A 24181-nucleotide genomic window follows, 5' to 3' on the forward strand; every position below is an offset into this window, starting at 1 on the left:
TGAGTGAGTGAGTGAGTGAGTGAGTGTGTGTGTGTGTGTGTGTGTGTGAGAGAGAGAGTGATGGTAGTGTGTGTGTACCAGTTTAAGGGTTTTGAGAGAGAGACAATGTATGAGAGAGTCTGAGACAATGTTATCACATCTCTCTTACTGTTATTTCTTTATAAATTCCTAAAGGATGGATCATCTTATAAGGCAGGGCACCCTTTTATCTTAAAAGGGCCATTTTTTTTTACCAGAAATAAAAATAAATCTGTCTGGGACCGCAAATATATCGGAATCCTTTAAAAGAAATCAGTTTAAACATCTCCATCTTTATTAGCCTCAGGCATGGCATACTTGCATATATGCTGTATTGTACAGTACAATATTACCACTATTTGTTAATGTGTTGGGACAGCTTGAAGCTTAACAACTATATGAAATTGTTAGAAATATTTTATAACTTCCATTTTTAGAGAAAGCCAGGGAGCTGCAGGTTGCCCTAGAGTCTGTTCAGACAGTGATTGGGCAAGTAATATGTTTGGCAAGAGGAGTTCCATAGGTGTTGATTTGTAGTGTGGCAGCTTTGCCATGTCTAATTTCTTATGCCACTCTATTTCACAGGGCAGATGTGCAGCCAGTTTATGTGTTATTTGACAGCCAGAGATGCCTTTGTTGGCATCTGGGCGGGGGTAGTGTAGTGTTTAAAGACCTGGGCGAGCGTGCAGTAGCCTGAGCGTTGTCGGTTCAATTCCCGGCTTCCACTGTGTGCTTCCAGTGTGTGCCCTTGAGCAAGGCACTTAACCCCAAGTAGCTCCGGGGACAATTTAATCCCTTGTAATATAGTTCACATACTGTATGTAAGGCACTTTGGTCAAAAAGTGTCTGCTAAATGTAATGTAATCTTAACAACATATGTGTTAGTGACACAGGAATAAATAAATAAAATCATCTTGAATGGCAGTTTTTAAATATGATAACATCTTTAACAAGTTGTTTAAACAAAACAAAAACAATAACAATAACAATGTACAGTAGTTGTTCATCCTCTTGGCTGCATCCTCGAGCCTTTGAATAAATCACAACTATGATATAGGCCTTCTATTTAGTATCCAAATCCATCATATGTGGCATTGCCTAAACTTCTTCCACTACCAAACTGTAACCATGCAGTCAGAGACACGGAATGTTATGTCACAATTGAATTATGTAGATGTCGCCACAGCGATGTGCTTCTGTGGCTCATTTGAGCATAAAGTGTCTCATTTCATAGCAGGAAAGTGAGGACAGAAGGATGAACTGTAGTTTGCTCCTGCAAGTTCGAAATGAAGTCCATGTTGGCAGACTCACATGAAAGATATGATCACTACTGGTGTTACATTGGATGTGATCAGCAGAAAATACTGTAAGTGGATGAAATGTGAAAGAATATAATCATTATTGTAAATATTATACAGGCTTAGATATCCAAAATCTGGGACAGAATTTAATTTTAAACAGGCTAGGCCACTATATTAAGTAGTATAGCAAAATAATTATAATCAGCATGGAGACACACAGCTCTGGAAAAAATGAATCTGATATCATCCTATGGTTTCTGAGTGACATTCGAATGAGTTAACGGTCATATTCAAAATTAAGAGGCCACTGCAAATTTGAATATCATCATGAACTCATTTGAATGTCACTCAGCAACCGTAGGATGACATCAGAAAAATGTGCAGTGGTCTCTTTAATTTTTTCCAGAGCTGTATGCAGAAATATTGGGTTGCTTGTAAGCAAGGCCAGTTGCTGTGTTTAAAGTTATGTACTATTTATTAGGATTTATTCCCCTAAATGGATTCGCCATATTTAACGAACCAGCTACTGTAGCTTTGTGATAACAAAATCTTACCTTTTATGTGTTTAGTCCACTGAAAGTTATCCACATATCAAACAATTAAATCCACAGTTATGGAGGAACTGTTTTGGGGAAGCAGTTGCACTTTATCCCACTTTTACTGCCCTTTTTAAAATTAAACCACTTCCATAGCCTAGATAGTAGGGGGGATTATCAACAAAAAAGGGCCTAATCGTTACGCGGTGGATAGAAGCACCAAAATTGGTACAAACACTCTTTATGATGTATCTCATCATTTGAGAAGGGGTGCCCAAAATTTCTGGTTCGTTTAGGTCATTTTTTAAGGGAAAATCCAAGATGGCCGCCTAAAACGACCCAAGGATAATAAAACATTACATAGTTGGGCATCATGGTTTATTCTGCTACTTTATTATTTTACATTTGATATATATAGAGATGGTTAACAAACTAGATGTACCGCATAGCGGTACAAAATATGACCGCCGCTCAGTCCTGTACATCCGTTCCGCGAAAATAAATCACACTTCAATTTGTCTCCATATTTTACTCCATCCCCCACTCTTGAAACTTTTGTGTATGCTTGTTTGGCATGCCTGAGTGTGTGTGTGCGGCTGCACAGAAAGTAGCCTACTGGTGCTGAAAAGGTGAATAGATTGTAGAATAGCCAAAGAAGATGTAGCATTGTTATAAAACCTTTAAAATCTCTAAACAATCACAAGTAGGGCAGTTCATCACAGTTCATCCATTGCAACTGGATTGATGAAAGGTCACTTACACCTGTAGGCTACATTGTATTTGGGAAAAGCAAAAGGTATCAGCATAATGTTATTTATTTATTATTTTTTTATGTATTTTTAAACAAAAACATCTCTGTCAGTTCCATGCCGTTTTCAACAGCTATCAAAAACAAAGGTCATTTTTGGATGGATGGATTTTTTGTGAATGTTTCTTCTTCTACATAAGATTTTAGTCATCTTTAGTTCATGTAATACTTTATTGTCAATGCACAAATTAAGTAACAGTAGTCTGAAACATTATTGTTAATGCACAAATTAAGTAACAGTAGCCTAGTCTGAAACGAAACGCTGTTTTACATCTAACCAGTGGTGTAAATAACTGACATGTCCAAATGGGCCTTGATGAAATGCGTCGCTAGACTGTTCATACACATTTTAACGGGCCAAAGTTGAAGAGCTTTTGTCCGTTATTGTTCGTGCAAATATAGGCTGATTCATGTTCCCTTGCATTGTTTAACTGAGGTCCATGGCTAGTCTGGCTTTCATCAGACCAAGCTCAATCTTTTAAGAAATCAAAAAATAAATAGCGGGCAGATCAGGCTGGGTTCACCCAGCCTAGTCCATAGGCACCCGATATTGTTTAATTTTCCGATTGAGATATACACGCTCTGGCTATTCTAAATGCAAAAATGCATCAGGGAGTTATGACAAAACGGTAACTAACAAACTAGATCCTAATAGAAAGCTGTTAGCTTCCCTAAGCTACAGGTAGGATTATAAGGTAGGCCTATTTACAACATAAATTGTCAATAGGCTATGCTGGCGACACAAATAAAATCTCCTTTGGAAACCAATGGCTTACGCCTTACAGTATCAAGCGGACTTAAACTGTCATATCGTGGCGAAAAGTTGTAATAACATTCATGCAGCTCCATGAGTCAAGGAAAGCGCGAATGAAGTAGCCACTTCTAAATGGGACCCACTACACAGTAGCTTAAGGTGTTTTGCTAAAGCAGCCATAATGAAATGAATGTGTCATTGTTTGGATACTTCACACACACGTGCTTTTTAATTTCACAGACTACAACTACCAAGCTGTAATCAAAGCACATCGATTCCCCTCTCACACCCTGCACGCACTTAAAACAAAATAAACAGGCGTCTCAGTCTCACGCATGTATAGGCAAAACTGTATCAGACCGGTGTAACGTTGGTAAATCTTCCATTGCACAGAATGATTTTGTAGCACGTGCAATAAATGACAGTCGAAAGATACAAACAGTGCTGCTATACATTTGCTTGGTATAACCGCATTTATAGTTTTCTACAAATGCAATCAATCAAATGCCTCCATCACTCAACCAACGCTAACGGTAACATTACCTAGGTCCTTATTGATATTACAAGATTAACGTACCTGCAGTAAAAACCAAGCATGTCCGATAAACATCCTCAGATTTATTTCGGCTTCAAGAAGAAATGGGAATTACACTTCATGTGAACATCGTCCTATCCTTATTAGATGTTCGCTGCGGTAAATTACAGTCCTTGTAGGAAGCGTCCATTGTTTTTTCCAACCCACCCACACCCCGGGGACGAAATGAAATTTTTCCGTAAAAGTCTAGTGGGGCTACATACCCACCAAATTTCATGTACCCCGGTGGTTCGGTGTCCCGGGTATCAATGACCAAAAATTCAGGGAGTAGATGACGGGAAAAATTATTGAATTGTGTGCATGTGTGCGTGTACAAATTTGTGTTTATGTGTGTGGGTGTGTGTGTGTGGGTGTATGTGCGTGCTTGTGTGTTTGCCTGCGTATGTGTGTTTGTGCATGTGCATTCATGCTTACATATGTCTACTGTGTGAGTATGTGTCATACGTATGATTACTGTAAATGTATGTGTGTGCGTGTGTATCTGTTTATGCACAGTGTGCACATGGAATGGGTTAACATGACCCCTGGAGGCAAACATACTGAAAAAATTGGTCATCCTAGGCCCTACAGTTCTTAAGATATTCACAGAGAACTGTGTCTGCCCTACCCTCCTTTCGGGGGGTCCAGTCCAGCGGGGGGGCTACAGATCAAAACGGAAAACGATGGTTCCATGCTATCCATGTGGGGTTACATGCCCACCAAGTTTCGTGTACCCGGGGACCACCACCAACCCCCCCCCCCCCCCCCCCTCAGATTTAACATCCTCAGTGGGGTGCGTATTTGTGAATCTGTGGGGCTTCCTGGGGGGTACTGTACCGTTATTTCGGGAATAACATTAGAAGCTACGAAATTTTGATTTGTACTACAGCATGGGTTCCTAAACTCCATCAATGTGGGCCTCCCCTCTGAAAACAGTGACACCTCTGCGCCCCTAATGATATTCACTTCAGTTAAGCCACTTAAATCGGTGCTATACTATGCTATAGAATGAAATGAGTTTTCATCATATTTTTGACGTTTGGCTTTGTTGCCCATATCAGGCTCGGGCCGTGCAGCAATAAAATGTGACAAATCTGTCCATTTTACAGCAAGTTAGCTATCGGAACGTCACATATTACCGTCACGTATGTCCAACCTCTTACGTGTATCTGCCACTTAATATTCATTTCTATACAAACCAAGGCAGCGGATTCCTAAATGAACTCAAGCACCCACACCATAAGTTTATCTAAATTAGCTATGTACCAAAAAATAAATTTTACCGCAAACAGAAAGTGCAAGTGTTTTTATCTAGTTTTAGACACCTGTGCTGCAACCTTAGCTTATAAATAAAATAATGATAAAATAAATATTAATACAAATTATAAAACAAATGAAAAGCATAAAAACGGGTATGTGTGTGTTTCACACCAAATAAAAATATTTTCCTCTCATAACTTTTTTAAACCTGGCAAACTATAGGCGTCAGGGTTAAGAAAGCAACACCATTGGATTTTTATCAAAATTTCAAAAGGCCATGGCTTGAAAGTGGTCAGAGATAACGTCCTACTGTAAATGTAAAAATCTTTGAGTAATACAAAAGTTTATGAAGGGGGTAAATTTAGACATCTAATTTGCCACTGGATGGCAAGCACCTCAAATTATGCACCTTTCAATAAATACTGGATGAACATATTTGAGCAGGTTTACTTTCCTTTTTTCATATTACCCACATAACAAATTAACAGGAAAACACCTAAGATGGATACCAACACCTAAGATGTATATGGTTTCTAAACCACAAGGCCTACAATAGTATTCTGGTCAAATCAGTTCCTATCTGAGTAATCTGAGTACCCAGAAGTTCGCATCATATTGCGGGTGACTTTGTAGTTTAGAGCCCTATTTCTACTAGCCCTGCTGTCTGTACCATGTCCATTACGGACACTATCATCACGATTACCACTGCAACCTCCGAGCTATGTTGGGCAGAGGGTCGAAATAAGCATGGTATGCTTAGTGGACACCGTCGTATACACGCAGACGCACCTCCATTCAGACGATCGATCATAATCTCCAAAAGGATATTCTCCTTCAGATTAAGAATAGGTGAATAACATAGCCTACCTAAGACTTCATCACACGTAAACGTTTTTCAACATTTGGTGTAGGCCTATTTCTGCTTCAATTTATGCAACACTATGGCCTGCATCGCTTCCGCGTCATTACAAATGCACGTCTTTGTGTTTCTCGCGTGTAATACATGTATTTCCTGAAAACTTTGCGCAGCGATTTTGGGTTTAAATGAAGCTCTGGATGTCTAGCACATAGTGGAGCAGAGTACAAATGAGATTTGTCACCGTACTTGGAACTATCGTCTATTTTAATCAATATCGTTGTTTGTCACAATTAAAAAGTCTCAAGGGCCGGATTACATTATTATTTTGACATACGTCGCGGGCCGGATTTGGCCCACGGGCCTGGTGTTTGAGACCCCTGTTCTAAAGGGTGGGCAGCATGGAAACTATTTCCAGAAGTAAAGGATGCCTTCATTGCTATGACAGCAAATCCTTTTCAACTGCTTAGCCAGGAATCAAACATGTTTGCATGCTGGAGAAGTACACGTGTGTTCTTTACAATAAAAAAAACGGATCATGAAAGTCAATGATCTCAGGAAGGACTTGTTTTCTCAAATATGTCTCTCAATGGAAAATATTCCTCCCACACAGGCTGCACTGATACAGCATTCAAGTAGAGCAATGTACCAAGCTAGCATTTGGTCCAAAGGTCTGCAGGCTACCCAGTCAGTGCCTTCTCCTGAAAAATATGGATGGACCAAATTAGATGATTTTTGGACACCTTTATGGGCACTTTTACCAGAGGCAGCCAAAGTATGTAGAGAACCTCTTAAATGTGGCAGCAAAGGTGAGCCTCTCTGCTCTCGAAAGTGCCGATGCCAGGATGCTGGGTTGCCTTGCACAGTATTATGCCAATGTGCCAGAGCATGTGAACAGATGCAAATATGCAGTATGTAGAGTAGGACTAATGTAATCTAGTGTGGTGTTTTACTGTGTCTTAAGAAGTTGTAGGGGACATGTGTGCTTAATTGTATGTTTTTTATGAGGTCTGCTTGACTGTCTGTGTTTATAGTATCCTTGAGACAATAGGTGGATATAGCCATAGTGTAGCCGTATTGTCTGCTTAAAACAGAGACATATCTATGACACATATACCTAATTTCATGATTTTAGGAGGTTGTTTAGGTGGCCTTTGAAATAGCTGCCAATTGTGTGGATAGGCAGTGCAGCCTTTTCTCAATTTCTTTAAAAATTCACTTCCCGTTTGAGATTTCTTGGAGTAATCTTCCAGGATTACGTAGGATCACCCAAGGGACATATATCAAATTTCAAGCTTTAGGAGGTTGTTTAAGTGGCCTCTGAATCAGCTGTCAATTATATGGGTGGCCATTTTGAATTTCTTCAAAATCTCACTTCCTGTTTGAGATATGTTTGATCACCCCTTCTATGATGTCTTAGGGTCACCCAAGGAATATATAAGCTTTTAAGAGGTTGTTTAGGTGGTGATTGAATTAGCTGCCAAATTTGTGGCGGGGAGCGCAACATTTTTCAATTTCTTTAAAAACTCACTTCCTGTTTGAGATATTTTTGGGCACCCCTTCTAGGATGTCTTAGGATCATCCAAGGAACAAACATACCAAATTTCAAGCTTTTAAGAGGTTGTTTAGGTAGTGTATGAATCAGCTACCAATTTTGTGGCGGGGAGCATGCCATTTTTCAATTTCTTTAAAAACTCACTTCCTGTTTGAGATATTTTTGGGCACCCCTTCTAGGATGTCCTAGGATCACCCAATGAACATACATACTAAATTTCAAGCTTTTTAGAGGTTGTTTAGGTAGTGTTTGAATCAGCTGCCAATTTTGTGGCGGGGAGTGCGGCATTTTTCAATTTCTTTAAAAACTCACTTCCTGTTTGAGATATTTTTGGGCACCCCTTCTAGGATGTCTTAGGATCACCCAAGGAACATATCTACCAAATGTCATGCTTCTATCCACCGCGTAACGATTTTTCACATAATCTCCCCTACTAAGATGAGCATTGCGCATAACGTTACAACTATGTTGACATGATGATAAGCTAAATGCCCACACGTCACGTCATAAAAGTTGTAGGCTACAAACCCAAAAACTTAATGACAGCTTGTTCGTGGTGTAGCCTAGTGCTGCCTAATTGAATTGAAATGGGATAGGCAAAGTTTATCTTGTATTAGGTTATTATGTGTGGCAAATGTATTGGGCTTTAGCCTCTTTTAATTTATTTGATAAGGAACTGATAAAAACTGAGCAGCAGAAAAGCTGTCATAGTCGATACATAAATAGTTATTATAATTAGGTTATTAATACTATTACTTTACTACTATTACTGTTATCACTGTTATTATTATTATTCGGATGAGCCAATAATGTAAATCTGAGTCTGAAATGTTGGCTACAAACAGTCTATACTGCTGTAACTGCACTGCTGCTATTATTAATTGTTAACTTCTGGGAACTATTTGAGGCTTCCATTAGCCGCCATTGTTGGAAAAAAAATGGAACATTAGCGTCAATGGAGATGTCGCAACTCTCTATCTATATGGCTCTGCTCATTTCATAATATGACACACAGGGATGTTTCTCCATTATGCTGAACATAGGTTAGTGGTTGATTTGGGCAATATTCAGAGTACTGATTTCATTAGATACAATTATAACCTGTCTATGTGTTCTTAAGGAATACTATTTAAAAACAAATTGGCAGATATTTTTGTCTGCTATAGCTGAATTCTGACATAGGCCTACAACAGCATTAGTCCAACTCGCATCTCTTTTCATGGAGTGAGTTCCTTTTTCCTTAAAACTGTTCTGACAAAGGGGAAAAAAACAATTACCTTCAGCTGGGACCTTGCATCTCCTTAGATGTTCAGCATGCCTGATGGATGTCATCATTAGCCTACTTCCCTGAACAGCTCCTCAGCAAACAGCAGTTGCTCTACAGGTGTCGTCTGACTGACAGGACTGGAGCAGCCAGGCTGGAGTGCATAAGTGACTGGATTTCTCTGTCATGCAGCTGACTGTGTAGGCCTATGTGTTGGTGTATGAAGTTCTGGAGGTATTGATCATGTTGTTACACACAGAAGTCTATTTTCAAGGATGGGAAATGATAATAATGCTGCTGTATTTTTGAGTATTAATGCTGCTGCATTTTTTGAGTATTAATGAAAAGTTGTTGGTCTTTGTTTGTACAGTATTTGTCAAGCAATAGGTGCATTAAAGGGCAGAATAATCCCTGCACCATTGCATGGCGGGCTGGATAGTCCACCCCAGCTTCCCAAAACATTGATCAATTTGAAACACTGGATTATTGCCTTTGCACTTCATAATACCTGGATTTTTATTATTGATATTCACTGAAGGATGTAAACTGGCAAGGATATGGGTTTATACGTCCATGAGGCAATAGATGCACTAGAGGGCAGAATAATCCCTGCACCATTACAGGGGGGCTGGGTAGTCCACCCCAACTACCAAAAATATTGACACCTGGATTGTTGGTTGTTTAGACGCATTGAGTGAGGTCCATGTTCAAGCAAAAGGTTAAGTGGATATTGTATTTCCTATGGCTGTATATTTGAGGCAGTGAGTGCATTTCTGCACAAAGCTGGCCTTGAGGAAACTATGGACAGAAATTCAGGTACAAGACTAGAGGTTTGGGACTGCACCATGAGAGTGTTAAGGTGCGTATGATACTGACAATCTACTCTAAGTGAAGTTGGTTTTTACATGAAGCTTAAATGATAAATGAAATATGTTTTTGGCTCCTAAGATTTTCACGAGAACTGACCATCCATTGAAGTATGTAACCTTGGACCAGCCTGAGAACTTTTCTTCCCCGAGATGATCTTCCTGGTCGTCCAGAATCCCTCTACTGTGAATCTCCATGATGCTGTGGATAGGAGTCCGTAGACCATCATAGTGAGTGTCATCAGCTTCACTGAGGAGCTACGGGTGCACATTCAGCACTGGATTTAGAGTTCTACCAGAAAGACTCAGTAGACAGAATAGAATCAGTTAACGATTTAATTAGTAAAGGAACGGCTTGGATGCAAGCATGATAGAGTCCTGAATAGGTAGCAGTCTTTGGCGTAGGCCCCGTCTCGGATCCGTCCAGCGATGAGCGGATCTCGTCTCCTGCCGATGGATGAAGGCAGGGGCGGGGAGCCTACCCCCCACGACGAGACGGGGACCAACTGGTGGCGGTGGCTGAAGGAAGATGTGGTAGGCAGACCGTGCCCGATGGACGTGGACTGCTGGCAGAGGTGGCTGGAGGGGAGGTGGAGGGGACGTCAAAGTCAGCGTACTGAGAAGCAGAAGCAGTGTTAGGTGGTACATATTTAAAGAGCCCACTGAATTCCTATAGGCTAGCGCTGATTGAATGAGTGAATGATCAGATTGCAGGGCTTTCCCAAAAGTAGGCAAAGCTAAGATTGGCTCCGTGTAAGCATGGGAGGAGTAAGCTACACTACGAGTCTTCCTAGTAGAACTTTCGCTGAAGCTATCATTTCTACCAGAAAGACTCAGTAGACAGAATAGAATCAGTTAACGATTTAATTAGTAAAGGAACGGCTTGGATGCAAGCATGATAGAGTCCTGAATAGGTAGCAGTCTTTGGCGTAGGCCCCGTCTCGGATCCGTCCAGCGATGAGCGGATCTCGTCTCCTGCCGATGGATGAAGGCAGGGGCGGGGAGCCTACCCCCAAAAGGATGAGTGATGCCCGCCAGGGCGGTGACTCAGTAATCTGGTTCTGAGAGGAGCAGAGACATTAGTATACATACAAGATGAATTAAACAGCATGACTGGGCCGGGGTGAAGACGTTGTGCCAGGACGCCAACAGAATTTTAAAGTAGCTAGGTGTTAACCATAACCTAGGGTTGTAGTGGGGCCCGCAGCATACTTTCGCTTTAGTGGGATTTAGAAGCTTGACAAGCTGGGCAACCAGCGTCTAGGGCAACCTAGACCAATGCGGCGGCCGGGCAACCGGCGTCCAGGGCAACCTGGACCATAAGCACTTCACGATCTGGGCGCCCAGTGACTAGCGAGCTAGTACATCGTGACGAGCCAGGCCACCGGCATCCAGAGCAACCTGGACTTTAGTGCTTATGCGAGCTGGGCAACCAGCGTCTAGGGCAACCTAGACGAGCGTCACGAGCCGGGCAACCGGCGTACGACGCGACCTGAACCATGAGCTGGGCAACCAGCGTCTAGGGCAACCTAGACAGACATGACGGCCGGGCAACCGGCATCCAGGGCCACCTGGACCAAACTGGGCAACCAGCGTCTAGGGCAACCTAGACGAGCGTCATGAGCCGGGCAACCGGCGTCCAAGGCAACCTGGACAGTGAGCTGGGCAACCAGCGTCTAGGGCAACCTAGACCAACGTGACGGCCGGGCGACCGGCATCCAGGGCAACCTGGACCGAACTGGGCAACCAGCGTCTAGGGCAACCTAGACGAGCGTCACGAGCCGGGCAACCGGCGTACGGTGCGACCTGAACCATGAGCTGGACAACCAGCGTATAGGGCAACCTAGACCGATGTGATGGCCGGGCGACCGGCATCCAGGGCAACCTGGACCAAACTGTGCAACCAGTGTCTAGGGCAACCTAGATGTGCATCACGAGCCGGGCGACCGGCGAGAAGTGACCTGAACCATAAGCGTCGAACGAGCTGGGCAATCAGTGAAAGGGCAACATGCCCATGGCTGAGACTAAATCACCACAAGCTACCGGCATGCTGGGGCCCAATATGTTTCAGCAATTAGTGCAAGACGAATGCCAGAATTTAACCACCGCCACCAGGATTTGTGAAGGTAAAATGAGGTACCTGAGTTAACATGGGAGAGCAACTTCTGAGCATCGAAAATGTCAAGAGGAGTTAGTTTGATGCATCCTGATGGATGACATGGATAGCCCTTTTTGGCCGGCAGTCTTGGCTGCGCCGATGCGGAATGAGTGAGAAGTGAACCTCTTTGAAGAGAGGTTACATTTAAGCAGCACGTTAGCTAGATGGCTGCTGAAAATCGGGTAAAGTGTGAGCCGTAGTTTAAGGTAGTGAACGGGGACCAGGGAAGCAAAACATGGTTAGGGTTAAAAGGTTAAACATGATGTACTCAGGATCAATGCAGGGGAATAGAGCTTGTGGTTGCAGATGCTTGGGACCGGAGCAATGAGTTAGTTGATATGGGTGCTTGAGTATATTCGCATCGAAGTCATGTGGTTTAATATTTAGGATAGATAAGCATTATGACTAGTTTTGTAGAAGACTAGTGCTTGTGAAGCCAGATGTGTGTTCTGGTTCGATAGCTCACCTGCAGCGGCTAGAGTGAGATGAATGCATGAGCTGCAGACCCAAGGCCAAGATGGATGCGTGTGAGCTACACCTTAGCACCTGCTCTTGGAAAGCCCCCCAAAATAAGATGAGCAGCATCAGTAATGCGAGGGAAGCATGACCTTGCGACGTAGACAAAGGACTTCAGGACAATTCATGCCTGTATGTGACAGGAGGAAGAAACATATGTTACTGAAATATGACGAGACAACGAACAGATGAGTGCTGGGGTACCACCATGGTGCTTATGCATCTCAGAGTGCAGAGGAGCTCTGAGAATGACTTAACGCGAGCTTGCTATACCAGCTGCACCACTGTGGCAGGATAGTACAGTTTAGAACTGGCTGCTGGAGAGACAATGAGTAAAGGTAGCAATGAGGAGAGAATAAGCAATACATATCGCCCAACTGGATGCAGAAATTATATTAGTCATGCGCCAAGCACTGGCCCCTGAGTGAGTGGAGGGGTGTGCATTCACGTGGCATTCCATGTGGCCAGGACATTTTTAATCAAAGCGACTGACAATGTACCCTGGGAATCCAGAGTTCTCACGGAAGCGTTTGCTCAGGGAGAGACTCGAGTCTGGCAAGGAGTATGATGCACGTAACTTTTGCCCCTTGCATCGCGGGGAACCAATATATGTGTAGCTGATATAGCGGGCCATAGGCGATCTAAACAGATGACAGACGTAGTGTCATCCAATTGCGTCGAAGTCCGGAATCAGGCAGTTAACATTGACCGTATAGCGGTATCCTGAACCATGAGCTGGGCAACCAGCGTCCAGGGCAACCCAGACAGACATGACGGCCTGGCAACCGGCATCCAGGGCCACCTGGACCAAACTGGGCAACCAGCGTCTAGGGCAACCTAGACGAGCGTCATGAGCCGGGCAACCGGCGTCCAAGGCAACCTGGACAGTGAGCTGGGCAACCAGCGTCTAGGGCAACCTAGACCAACGTGACGGCAAACAGGTTAAAGCTAAAACAATTCTCCCACAATGCCAGTGCAATTAAAAACAATTTACAAGGTAGAGCACAATAACGAAAGTGCATCAGTGAGTGCCGGTTTTACACAGTCAAGAGTCAGTTCTAGACAGGTGATAAGTGCTGGGATTAGGAAGGCTAGTTTTAAGCCGTGCTACAAGAGGAGATATCCTCGAAGGCGCTGGCCTTCGGGAGATTTGTGAAGACGGAGGGATGACCCCCCTCCAGTATGAACTGGAAACATGATCCACACGATTGCGTGATTCTGTGAACCGGCACTGCCATCCCTGTAAGAAAGTAGATGTTAGTGTGATATGTGGAACTGCTTCTCCATTGACGAACTGCATCCCCTCAACGGAAGAGGGGAGGCATGATGCACCTGCAGGGGTTAGCAAATTAAAGATTGGGAGGAGAATGTAAAAGGAACTTGCACGTCCTCCCTGGCGCGATCACTTCGGGTGAGCATATCTGCCAAAAACAAAACAGCCAAGGCAAAATGGAGAATGGAAATTAGAGTACACATTATTTGCAGAGGATCCTGCTAAAACAGCAATTCGAGTCAGCAATCAATGTGACTGATGGCGTGACTAGATGGGCTGAAATCACACGGACACGCAGAGACCCATTGTCTAAAGAGAGTGCATGAAGGGCGCGGCGTTGGCCTGAAGGAGACTTGAGTCTGCCAGTGATGATGGACCGCTCCGTTTGACCTGCGAGAAGGAAGGAGTGGTTAGACAGGTGACATGTAGCATCGTTATCGGTAAAACAACCAGCCAACGGCTACGTTGGTAGTCGTGATCAACGAACTTCCAGCATAGGCCACCATTTAAACCACAACTAGCAAAATGTAAAATTGCCGACATAATCATGGACAGCCGGTAACCATTAAAACCAATATATGGAGTGCTGAAGCGACCCACTGGTGGGCAGTGAGCAAAGTGAGGCCTGCCATAGAATTCCTAGGAACCCAATACACGATATGGAATCAGAAAAGACATTTTAACCATACAAAAGACACTAGAAGGATATGTTACATACACAAATGACACAGGTTCTTAATTAAAAGCTCAACCATGTGGGCATGAGCCCACACTGTGGTGTCAGCTCATGAACACTGACATAATACGGGCATTGAAAGAAAACACCTATTATTGCCTAGATAATAGCTTGTGTGACATACTGGCAATTGATGACCATGGGCCGGCGTGCCGTCATTTTGGTTCGAGCTTTGGTGTAAGACCCCCCAAAATTGAGAACCCAGATAGCTGAGAACGTCGGGGACGTCACGGCATACCTGGGACATCACAGATCAGCGATAGCTGAGAGTAGTTTGAGCAACGGCAAGTGCATGCAGAGAATCACCCAAGGAAGGCCGTGTAGACTTCCTACCAGAAGGTATGGGACGCAATCCCGGATGATTAAACGAATGCAACGATGAACTGGCTTCCCGCAGCCATGCACAAGGAGTGATACCTGAACCGAAGGTCCAGCAGACGAGTAGCCTAGCCTAAAGCCTAAGCAGCCCAACGAGCAGCGAGGCAAATTAAGAGGCTATACAAAAAGACAACTGGTTTGACGACGCTCAACCAAGGTAGACATCGAGATAACCACAGTGAGTGTAGAACATCAATTAAACAGGTCTTAATACAGGGTTGGGTTCAACGGCAGCGTGGTGCAGGCCAGCAATTTACAGCACGAATCGCAAGGATTATAAAATCAGCAGGAATTATGTAAGGAGGCTTAAGTGAAAGTTAAACCGTGTCAGACAAGTCAGTTTGCTGCCCGCCGAATATCGTTGGCAAGCAGGTTGCATGACTGTGGGTAGAATGTAGCCCAGCTCGAGGAGCTTGGGAAGAGAGCACGATAACCTTACCAACCAGACGCTGAAGCTTGAGAAATTGTTGCCGAAAACGACATGGGCCTGCAACAGAGTTGCGCGAGGACGGCGACCCGGCAGTAGGCTATCGTGAATTGAAGGCTGCAACAGCGTGAGCGTGACTGGCTCCGATAGGCAGAGATTAGCGATGAAGCGACATGCAGTGGCCCTGACTGAAGGACGCACAGGTCTGAACAGCGCAGCAAACGAGCGCGGTAGGATTGTAACAAGTAACGCCACTGAAGGCAGAAGGGGCGAATGTAAAAATGCAGAGAGCCCAGGTCCACGCGGAAGCCTGAGCTAGGACGTCAAAGTCAGCGTACTGAGAAGCAGAAGCAGTGTTAGGTGGTACATATTTAAAGAGCCCACTGAATTCCTATAGGCTAGCGCTGATTGAATGAGTGAATGATCAGATTGCAGGGCTTTCCCAAAAGTAGGCAAAGCTAAGATTGGCTCCGTGTAAGCATGGGAGGAGTAAGCTACACTACGAGTCTTCCTAGTAGAACTTTCGCTGAAGCTATCATGGGGTTTCACCAAAGCTTCATGGATGCAGGCGCCTTTCACATGTGGGGGTACAACATTGCAATGGCTAGATTTATAGAGCCACAGGTGCATTCTGGGGCAGAATAATCCCTGCACCTTGGCAGGGGGGCTGGGTAGTCCACCCCAGTTCCCCAAATCCACCGATACACCTAAAACACTGGATTATTTTTTCTTGCACTTTTTGATACCTGGATGTATTGTTATTACACTGAGGGAAACACATGTTAAGGAGAAAAAGATAAGGATCTATGTAGTTGAGTCTGAAAAGCAATGTGTGCACTACAGGTCAGAATAATCCCTGCACCATTGCAGGGGGGCTGGGTAGTCCACCCCAGCTCCTCAAAATATGAATACGTCTGAATATGTACATTGGATTACTCTTTCAGTTTCTTGACAGCTGGATTTTAGGTTTGTATTGAGGGAGGTCCATGTTCAAGCATAAGTGAAGCATGGGGAAGCATCCTCTGGCTGTGTATTTGAGGCAGTGAATGCACTTCAGGGCAGAATAATTCCTACACCACTGTAGGAGAGTTGGGTAGTCCACCTCAGCTCCCCAAAAGACAGAAACCCTCTCAGAGACCCAACATGAATGTGTTGGCCTTTTAACACTGCTGGCCTTGAGGAAACAATGGACAGATATTCAACTACTTCAACTACAAGAGGCCGGGGACTTCATCCCAAAAGCAGCAAAGTACGAGGATACTGATTCCCAATCTACTCCAATTGAAGCTGCTAGCCATTGCTTTTCTTTATTTAGCATGAAGCCTAAATGAAAAATGAAATATGTTTTTGGCTCCTCAGATGTCAGGAGAACTCCCCTTCTGTTGGACCATCCTAAAAAGTTTTACTCCCCATGTGAATCTTCCTCATTGTCCAGAATTCCTCTTCTGAAAATTTCCATGCTGCTGTGGATAGGGGCCGGTAGACCATCACTGTGAGTGTCATCAGCTTCGGTCAGGAGCTACTGGAGCACATCCATCACTGGCTGCAGAAGGGTTATCAACACAGCTTCGTGGATGCAGGCGCCTTTCACATATGGGAGTACAAAATTGCAGTGGCTGGATTTATTGAGCCACAGATGCATTCTGGGGCAGAATAATCCCCACACTTTGGCATGGGGGGCTGGGTAGTCCACCCCAACTCCTCCAAACCATTACACTTGAAATGCTGGATTATTTATTTGTACTTTTTGATACCTGGATTTACTGTTATTACACTGAGGGATACCAATGTTCAAGGATAAAGGACATGGTATAATCCTGTGTTTGTGTTCCGCGCACGTGGCGTGTGATGAGAATTGTGTCATCAACGCGGCATGCACAAGGTGTCATGTACCTCCCAACAATTGTGACCGTGCATCAATGATGTATGTCTTTGACACACGCAAATGTGCATGGAGGAGTATACCACTTCCTTAAGGATCTACAGTAGACAATTATGTCTGAAAAGCATTGTGTGTGCAGGGCAGAATAATCCCTGCACCATTGCAGGGGGGGTGGGTAGTCCACCCCAGCTCCTCAAATACATTTAAAGCACTGGATTACTCTTTCAACTCCTTGACAGATTTTTGGTTGTTTACACATACTGAGGGAGATCCATTTGGAAGCATAATATTATATTTCCTATGGCTGCATTATTTCATTTTTGAGGCATGCAGTGCACTTTAGGGCAAAATGATCCCTGCACCACAATCTATACCTCTAAAACACTGGATTAATTTTGTTTGTGACAACATCTGGATTTTTGGCATTTACTGATATTCTCTGAGGACATAAACGGGCAAGGATGAGAAGGTATGGTCTTGTGCTAGAATCTGAAATGCAATGTGTGCACTACAGGGCAGAATAACCCCTGCACTATTGCAGGGGGGCTGGGTAGTCCACCCCAGCTCCCCAAAACATATTTTAAGTACTGGATTACTCTTTCAGCGGCTTGACACCTGGAGTTTTGGGTGTTTACATGTACTGTAGGGGGGTTGGGTAGTCCACCCCAGCTCTCCAAAGGACATAATCACATCATGAAAGTTTTGGCCTTCCAAACCTGCTGGCCTATAGGAAGCTATGGACAGAGATTCAGCTTCAAGAGGGCTGGGACATGGACTGCATCGGAGGAACAGTAAGGTGTGTATGATACTGATTCACAATCTTCTCTGTGAGGTTGCTAGTCACTTCTTTTTAACATGATGCCTAAATTAAATATGGTTTGGCGTCTTGGCTCCTCAGATCGTCAGCAGAACAGGCCATCCGTCAATAATTGGAACCTTGGAAGATCCTGAGTTTTACTCCCCGAGTGGATCTTTTTCGTCATCCAGGATTTCTATACTTAGAATCTCCATGCTGCTGTGGATAGGGGCTGTAGACCATCATTGTGAGCACCATCTGCTTCAGGGAGGAGCTACTGGTGCACATTCAGCACTGGCTGCAGAAGGGGTTTCACCACAGCTTCATGGATGCAGGATGTGCATATGCTTTTGCACATGGGAGTACAACATTGCAGTGGCTGGATAAATTGAGCCTAAGGTGCATTCTGGGGCAGAATAATCCCCGCACCTTGGCAGGGGGGCTGGGTAGTCCTCCCCAGCTACTCCAAACCATTACACCTGAAATGCTGGATTCTTTTGCACTTTTTGATACCTGGGTTTATGGTCATTACAATGAGGGAAACAAATGTTACAAAGATAAGGATCTATGTAGTTGAGTCTGAAAAGCAATGTGTGCACTACAGTGCAGAATAATCCCTGCACCATTGCAGGGGGGCTGGGTAGTCCACCCCAGTTCCCTAAACAGTGATACAGTACATCTGAAACACAGGATTACTGTTTCAGCTTTAGTTCTGTACATGTACTGAGGAGGGAGATCAATGTTCAAGCATTATGTGGATATTATGTTTCCTATGGCTGTATTTATTTGTGAGGCAGTGAGTGCACGTCAGGGCAGAATAATCCCTGCACCACTGTAGGAGAGTTGGGCAGTCCACCCCAGCTCTTCAAATCTATAGATTCTTCTAAAATATTTTTTTTATAGAATAATCCCTACACCATTACAGGGGGCTGGGTTGTACTAAGGGAGAACCTTGTTCAAGCATAAGTGGATAGTATATTTCCTGTTGCTGTATTTTTTTCCCGAGGCAGTCAGTGACCACATTTTAGGGCAGCATAATCCCTGCACCACTGTAGAAGGGCTGGGTAGTCCACCCCTGCTCCCCAAAAGACAGAAACCTTTTCAGTTTTGCAACATGGAAGTGATGGCCTTCCAACACTGCTGGCCCAGAAGAAGCGATGGACAGAGATTCAACTGCTACATACAGGCCTGAGACATGCATTACGGGAACAGTAAGGTGAGTATGATACAGATTCACAGTCTACTCTACAGTAGATTGTTGCCCATTGATTTTCTTTATATTTCTTTATAAAGCCTAAATGGTAAAATAACTAAATAATGTGTTTGGTTCCTCAGATTATCAGGAGAACAAATGAAGAGTTTGGTTCCAAAACACTATATCCTCCATTTTAATGAATTTTCATGAATCATTTATTTTTATTTTGTTTTCCAAGTAATTTCTGTGGAAATGTAATTGAGTATTGTTACTTGATTTATCTTTACTCAATCAAAACAACAAAACTGCAATTTTAATATTTAATGTTACCTGAAATACACAATTAAATAACATGACTTATTCATGTTTTCAAAAATGGATTTATAGCGTTTTGAAACCAAACTCTTCAGATCATCCTGATAACTGTCACTCCTATTGATTCATGGTTGTAGGAACCATTCAAATATGGGAGGACAACATTGCATTGCCAGGATTTGTTGAGCCACAGGTGCATTCTGGGACAAAATAATCTGGGGGCCATCCACCACAGCACCTCAAAATCATGGATACCCCTGACCCGGATACCTCATGTTCCATGGCACCTGGATTTGCACTTGTAGGACTGCTGGAGGTTAATTAATTAATTGTTAGTCTTTTCCAGCAATGTGTGCACTAAAGGGCAGAATAATCCCTGCACCATTGCAGGGGAGTTGGGTAGTCCACCCCAGCTCCCCAAAACCATATAGGTACTTTTGAAGTCGTTTGCCATTGATGATGTCTGGATTTCATGTTCACTAAAGGATACAAAAGACCAAGAATGGAGATATTTAAATTTGTAGTTGAATATGCAATGTGTGCACTACAGGGCAGATTATTTTTTCAGTTCCACCTGGATTTCCATTTGGAGCTCCATTTGCAAGTGTAAGAGGAAGTTTGATTTTCTCTTTGTAGGCAATGTGTGCACTACAGGGCAGAATAATCCCTGCACCATTGCAGGGGGGTTGGGTAGTCCACCCCAACTCCCCATCCTTTCGTAATTCCAAGGATTATTATTATTGATATAAATAAATTCACTTGTACCAATTAAATCATTCAATTGTTTCCTGTGTTGATTTGCTAACTGCACAGGTATGTTGAGCAAGAGATGACAGGCTCATTTATACAATAGTCCACTTCTTTTGTCCATTTTTTACCAGCCAGAATCAGTCTGAATGAGAACAAGGCCTATAAGCCCTGATTTATACTGTAGGTTAGGCCTGGAGACATGCTCCTTCCTTACACAACATGGCAGACAGTCAAATGGAGTTAAGACCAACAAAAAGAGGATGTAACACACTACTTGTCTAACTGAACAGGCAAGTACAGTTTGAGGAAATATAATATAGCCTATTTCCAGACAGCACGACATGTGTGTGACTGAAAACCTATATGGTTTGTATGTGTGTGTGTGTGTGACATTTTGCTTTCCAATGATATTACAACACCCCATATCTAACATAACATACCCACAGCAGTTATTCATGGGTAACCACATGCCACATTTCGTTGGAACATTGAGCACCACAACAAAATACCTCCGTGTTTGCCTCGCATGTACTGCATACTCTATAGCCTCAGGGTGAATATATATGATCAATACATTTACCTTGCACATATAGGTAGGCTATATTTTCATTAATTTAAGATTTTTTGTTAAGGTAATATGTAAATTATTATGCCCTCAAATATCTCATCAATATTTCATTAACATGTATGCTTTTTTACCGTAAATGTTTAATAATTGAGAACAGCATAAGATAATGACTTTAGTCTCCTGCAGTAGCAGACAGTTCCTCTTCAACTGAAAGTGCTTATTTTTCTTTGAAAGTTTCCCTCATTTAAAAAGTGTGCTGCAGATCCTAGACATACATATTTTGCTCATAAATATTTCAACAATCAACTCACCACAAAATATTTCTTGAGTAAAAAAATAACAAGTAACATACAGGGCTCTATCGTGCACCCAAAACACGCCTTTGACTGATTAAGACACATAAGAATAACCCCTTTGAGCAATGTGCCCAGCATTTGATCACAAAATCTCACTTTTAAATAAACGAACATCTTTGACCAGACATTTCAGATCGCCAAGATATAGGGCCCACAGACTCATCTTTCCAGAGAATTTGAAAGAGAAAGTGTTTCAATGGAATGTAGAGTGAAGGGTGGGCCGTTCAATCCCTGCACATCCACATGGTTACACATTGACATCCTGGGGTGAGGTCCCCTTACAAAGCACCAAACCAGCTGCTCCCTGGGAGCAGCAGCAGTTGCTCACTTGGGGTCTGTGTGTATTGACCACTCACTGTGCGTATGAACAATGGATGAGTAAAATATAGAGAAATAATTTCAATTTCATCAATGATAGCATCTATCTATCTGTGAGTGCAGCAGCTGACTAGCCTAGGACCTCAAAACTTCTTTCACATTTATTTTGTTCCTTACTAAACTTCAACTGAGATGATACAAGTTAAAACTTAAATTGAAATATGTTCACATGAAATGTGAGTCAGAAGACTGGTATGCTATACAGTCCAAGGCTTCTGACTTAAACTTTTATATTAAACGCAGCAGCCAATCAAAATGCACCATACAAACCATTCAAATATTTAGCTTACATATTCATGTTATTTTTTTCTGACAAAAATGAACTTAAACTTCTGCTAAATATATTTTTCATTAACATATTCAATCATTTCACAGAAATGGCTCAATATTATCAACAATATCTATCTAACTGTGAAGCAATATGCAGTTGCCTCACTCACACATAGTGAAAGGCTTCTCAAAAAAAAATATTCTAGGAATAATGATTTCGCAAATGTTCTGTATACCATGGAAGTTCTCAGTGACTCACCAAGTAAGATTCCAGATTAAGTGATTCACTAAGTAAGATTCCTGATCCTTCAAAGTGGAATTTAAAGTCAACTTCTGTCATGTTCCTATTTACTCAGCACACACAGATTTATTTTACTCAGCACACACAGATTTATGCACATTCAATTTCCAGATTATTTGAGCATTAGGGGCAATTACTCTGTGCTAGCTTAGCCACTTTTTAGAGTTTACATGATTTTAAACTCATCGGTGACGCAAGAAGTCATGTGACATCTTAAGCTCCATTGCTGTGTCATATGTAGGCCTACCTGTGGTTTAACCTGCTGCTGTATTTTACCTTGATCTCAATTGCTGTGTCTTCAAGGAAATTCACTTTCTAGCTGCTGTGTATATCTTTAGCAATAAGTAGATGCAACATGTAGGGCCAATTGCTCTGTCAGCTAGCATGGCACTAGCTGCACTTTGATTTAAAACCATACTCCTTAAAACCAAGGTTTTGGATTTTAACACACAGCTGAGCATAAAGTTGAACGTGATTGCTGTGTAACAACTCACACAGGATTAGCTGATTCCAAGTTAAACTGGGGTTAAACCAGAACTACTCTGATTTCGAGTTTTAACCCAGCAGATCTCAATCAATGCATTTTAGGATCTTGAAGGGATATGTTTTTATGATTGTTGAGGCTAAATAAAAAAGAAATGTGTTACAATTAGTAGTTTAAAGTGCACTGTCCATTCGGCATGCAATTATTCATTAGAACACTACAGAAAATAACGTTTCGGTCTCAGACCTTCATAATTACCACCAAAAAACTTTGGAAACTTGTGTCCCTCAGCCACAAGGCCTTATTTGAGGACTTAAAACTTCTGATGGGCCTGGTGCTGTATATAATAATATGGCTTAACACATAATTGAACTTTAGATTATGATGTAACATGTCAAATACTTTGTGTTGATGCCAAACCTGCTCAATATTGACCACTTTTTGCATGAGCAATGGCCAATTTCATCTCACATACGTCTTAAAATCTGTATTTTTCCACAAATGGGTACCAGTCAGAAAGTGGTCTACCAGGTACAGTGGGAATAAGTTAATTTCTTGTTAACATGATTTTTCTTAAACTGCCGCGCCATCTCGCTACAACATTGCGAATGTGCATGTTGTTAATGCAAACCATCTGACAGTTTATATCAGATACGGTAATATTATAAAAAGAATGTTGCAAAACGTCTGCTCTACTATCAGACACATTAAATGCATTTCACAGGCATCAAAGTCAGTTGTGACATTAATTATATAGGCTACACCGCACAAATGCATTTTGCCTAGTGTATATTTGTTATGTTTAGGCAGACCAAATATCAGGGGATGTAGCCTTACCCACGTCAATTCGTAATGGCTGGATTACGCACAGTGCCATGGAAAACAAGTGGAATGTGGGTGCAGTCCACTATTCCTACTGTATATATGGGGGGCAGCCCCCATATGGTCAGCCGTGGCCTATGGTTAGCGCTTCAGACTTGTAACCGGAGGGTTGCCGGTTCGAACCCCGACCAGTTGGCACGGCTGAAGTGCCCTTGAGCAAGGCACCTAAACCCTCACTGCTCCCCGAGCGCCGCTGTTGTTGCAGGCAGCTCACTGCGCCGGGATTAGTGTGAGCTTCACCTCACTGTGTGTTCACTGTGTGCTGAGTGTGTTTCACTAATTCACGGATTGGGATAAATGCAGAGACCAAATTTCACTCACGGGATCAAAAGAGTATATATACTTATACTTATACTTATTCCAATCACCCCAGGCATACCGGCAAATGCCATGGAGATGTCTTTCTGTTCATCGTCATTTGTCATGGCTATATAAATAGAGCTCCTCTATGAATGTAAACCTGCTTACAATGTTGTACACGCAGACACAGAAACATAAAGCATACACAGACACAGACACACACACACACACACACACATGCACACACAGACAGAGGCAGACACACACACACACACACACACACACACACACACACACACACACACACTCAAAACGGAAAACATTTAGCTGTGCCTGAAGCTATAACCTCTACTTCATAAGTTGCAAAAAAAACATAACTGAAGTGTACAATAAAGATTTTCATGACACTTGCACAAAACAATTA

The 24181-nt window shown here is 42.8% G+C and overlaps 2 protein-coding genes and 1 long non-coding RNA gene across 9 annotated transcripts in view; all 3 read left to right on the plus strand.

Moving 5' to 3' along the window:
• Positions 1-24181, plus strand: part of LOC121704901 — a 589105-nt gene that overhangs the window by 315467 nt on the left and 249457 nt on the right. The gene's annotated exons all lie outside the window — the stretch shown is intronic.
• The window catches only part of LOC121704686 (immunoglobulin alpha-2 heavy chain-like), a 249438-nt gene that overhangs the window by 16395 nt on the left and 208862 nt on the right, over positions 1-24181 (plus strand). The gene's annotated exons all lie outside the window — the stretch shown is intronic.
• Positions 1247-20235, plus strand: LOC121704717. 7 transcript variants are annotated; one of them, XR_006030615.1, is made up of 9 exons: positions 1247-1384; positions 6721-6916; positions 8968-9160; positions 9297-9785; positions 9875-10023; positions 16225-16529; positions 16640-17958; positions 18061-19174; positions 19606-20235. It is a non-coding gene; the product is annotated as an uncharacterized LOC121704717 (long non-coding RNA). The 7 variants fall into 7 exon arrangements; XR_006030619.1 differs by lacking the exon at positions 6721-6916 and having other exon boundaries at positions 19606-20035; positions 20128-20235; XR_006030617.1 differs by lacking the exon at positions 6721-6916 and having other exon boundaries at positions 8923-9160.

This window comes from Alosa sapidissima, chromosome 3 (assembly GCF_018492685.1).
Source record: "Alosa sapidissima isolate fAloSap1 chromosome 3, fAloSap1.pri, whole genome shotgun sequence".
NCBI classification, from domain to species: Eukaryota; Metazoa; Chordata; class Actinopteri; order Clupeiformes; family Clupeidae; genus Alosa; species Alosa sapidissima.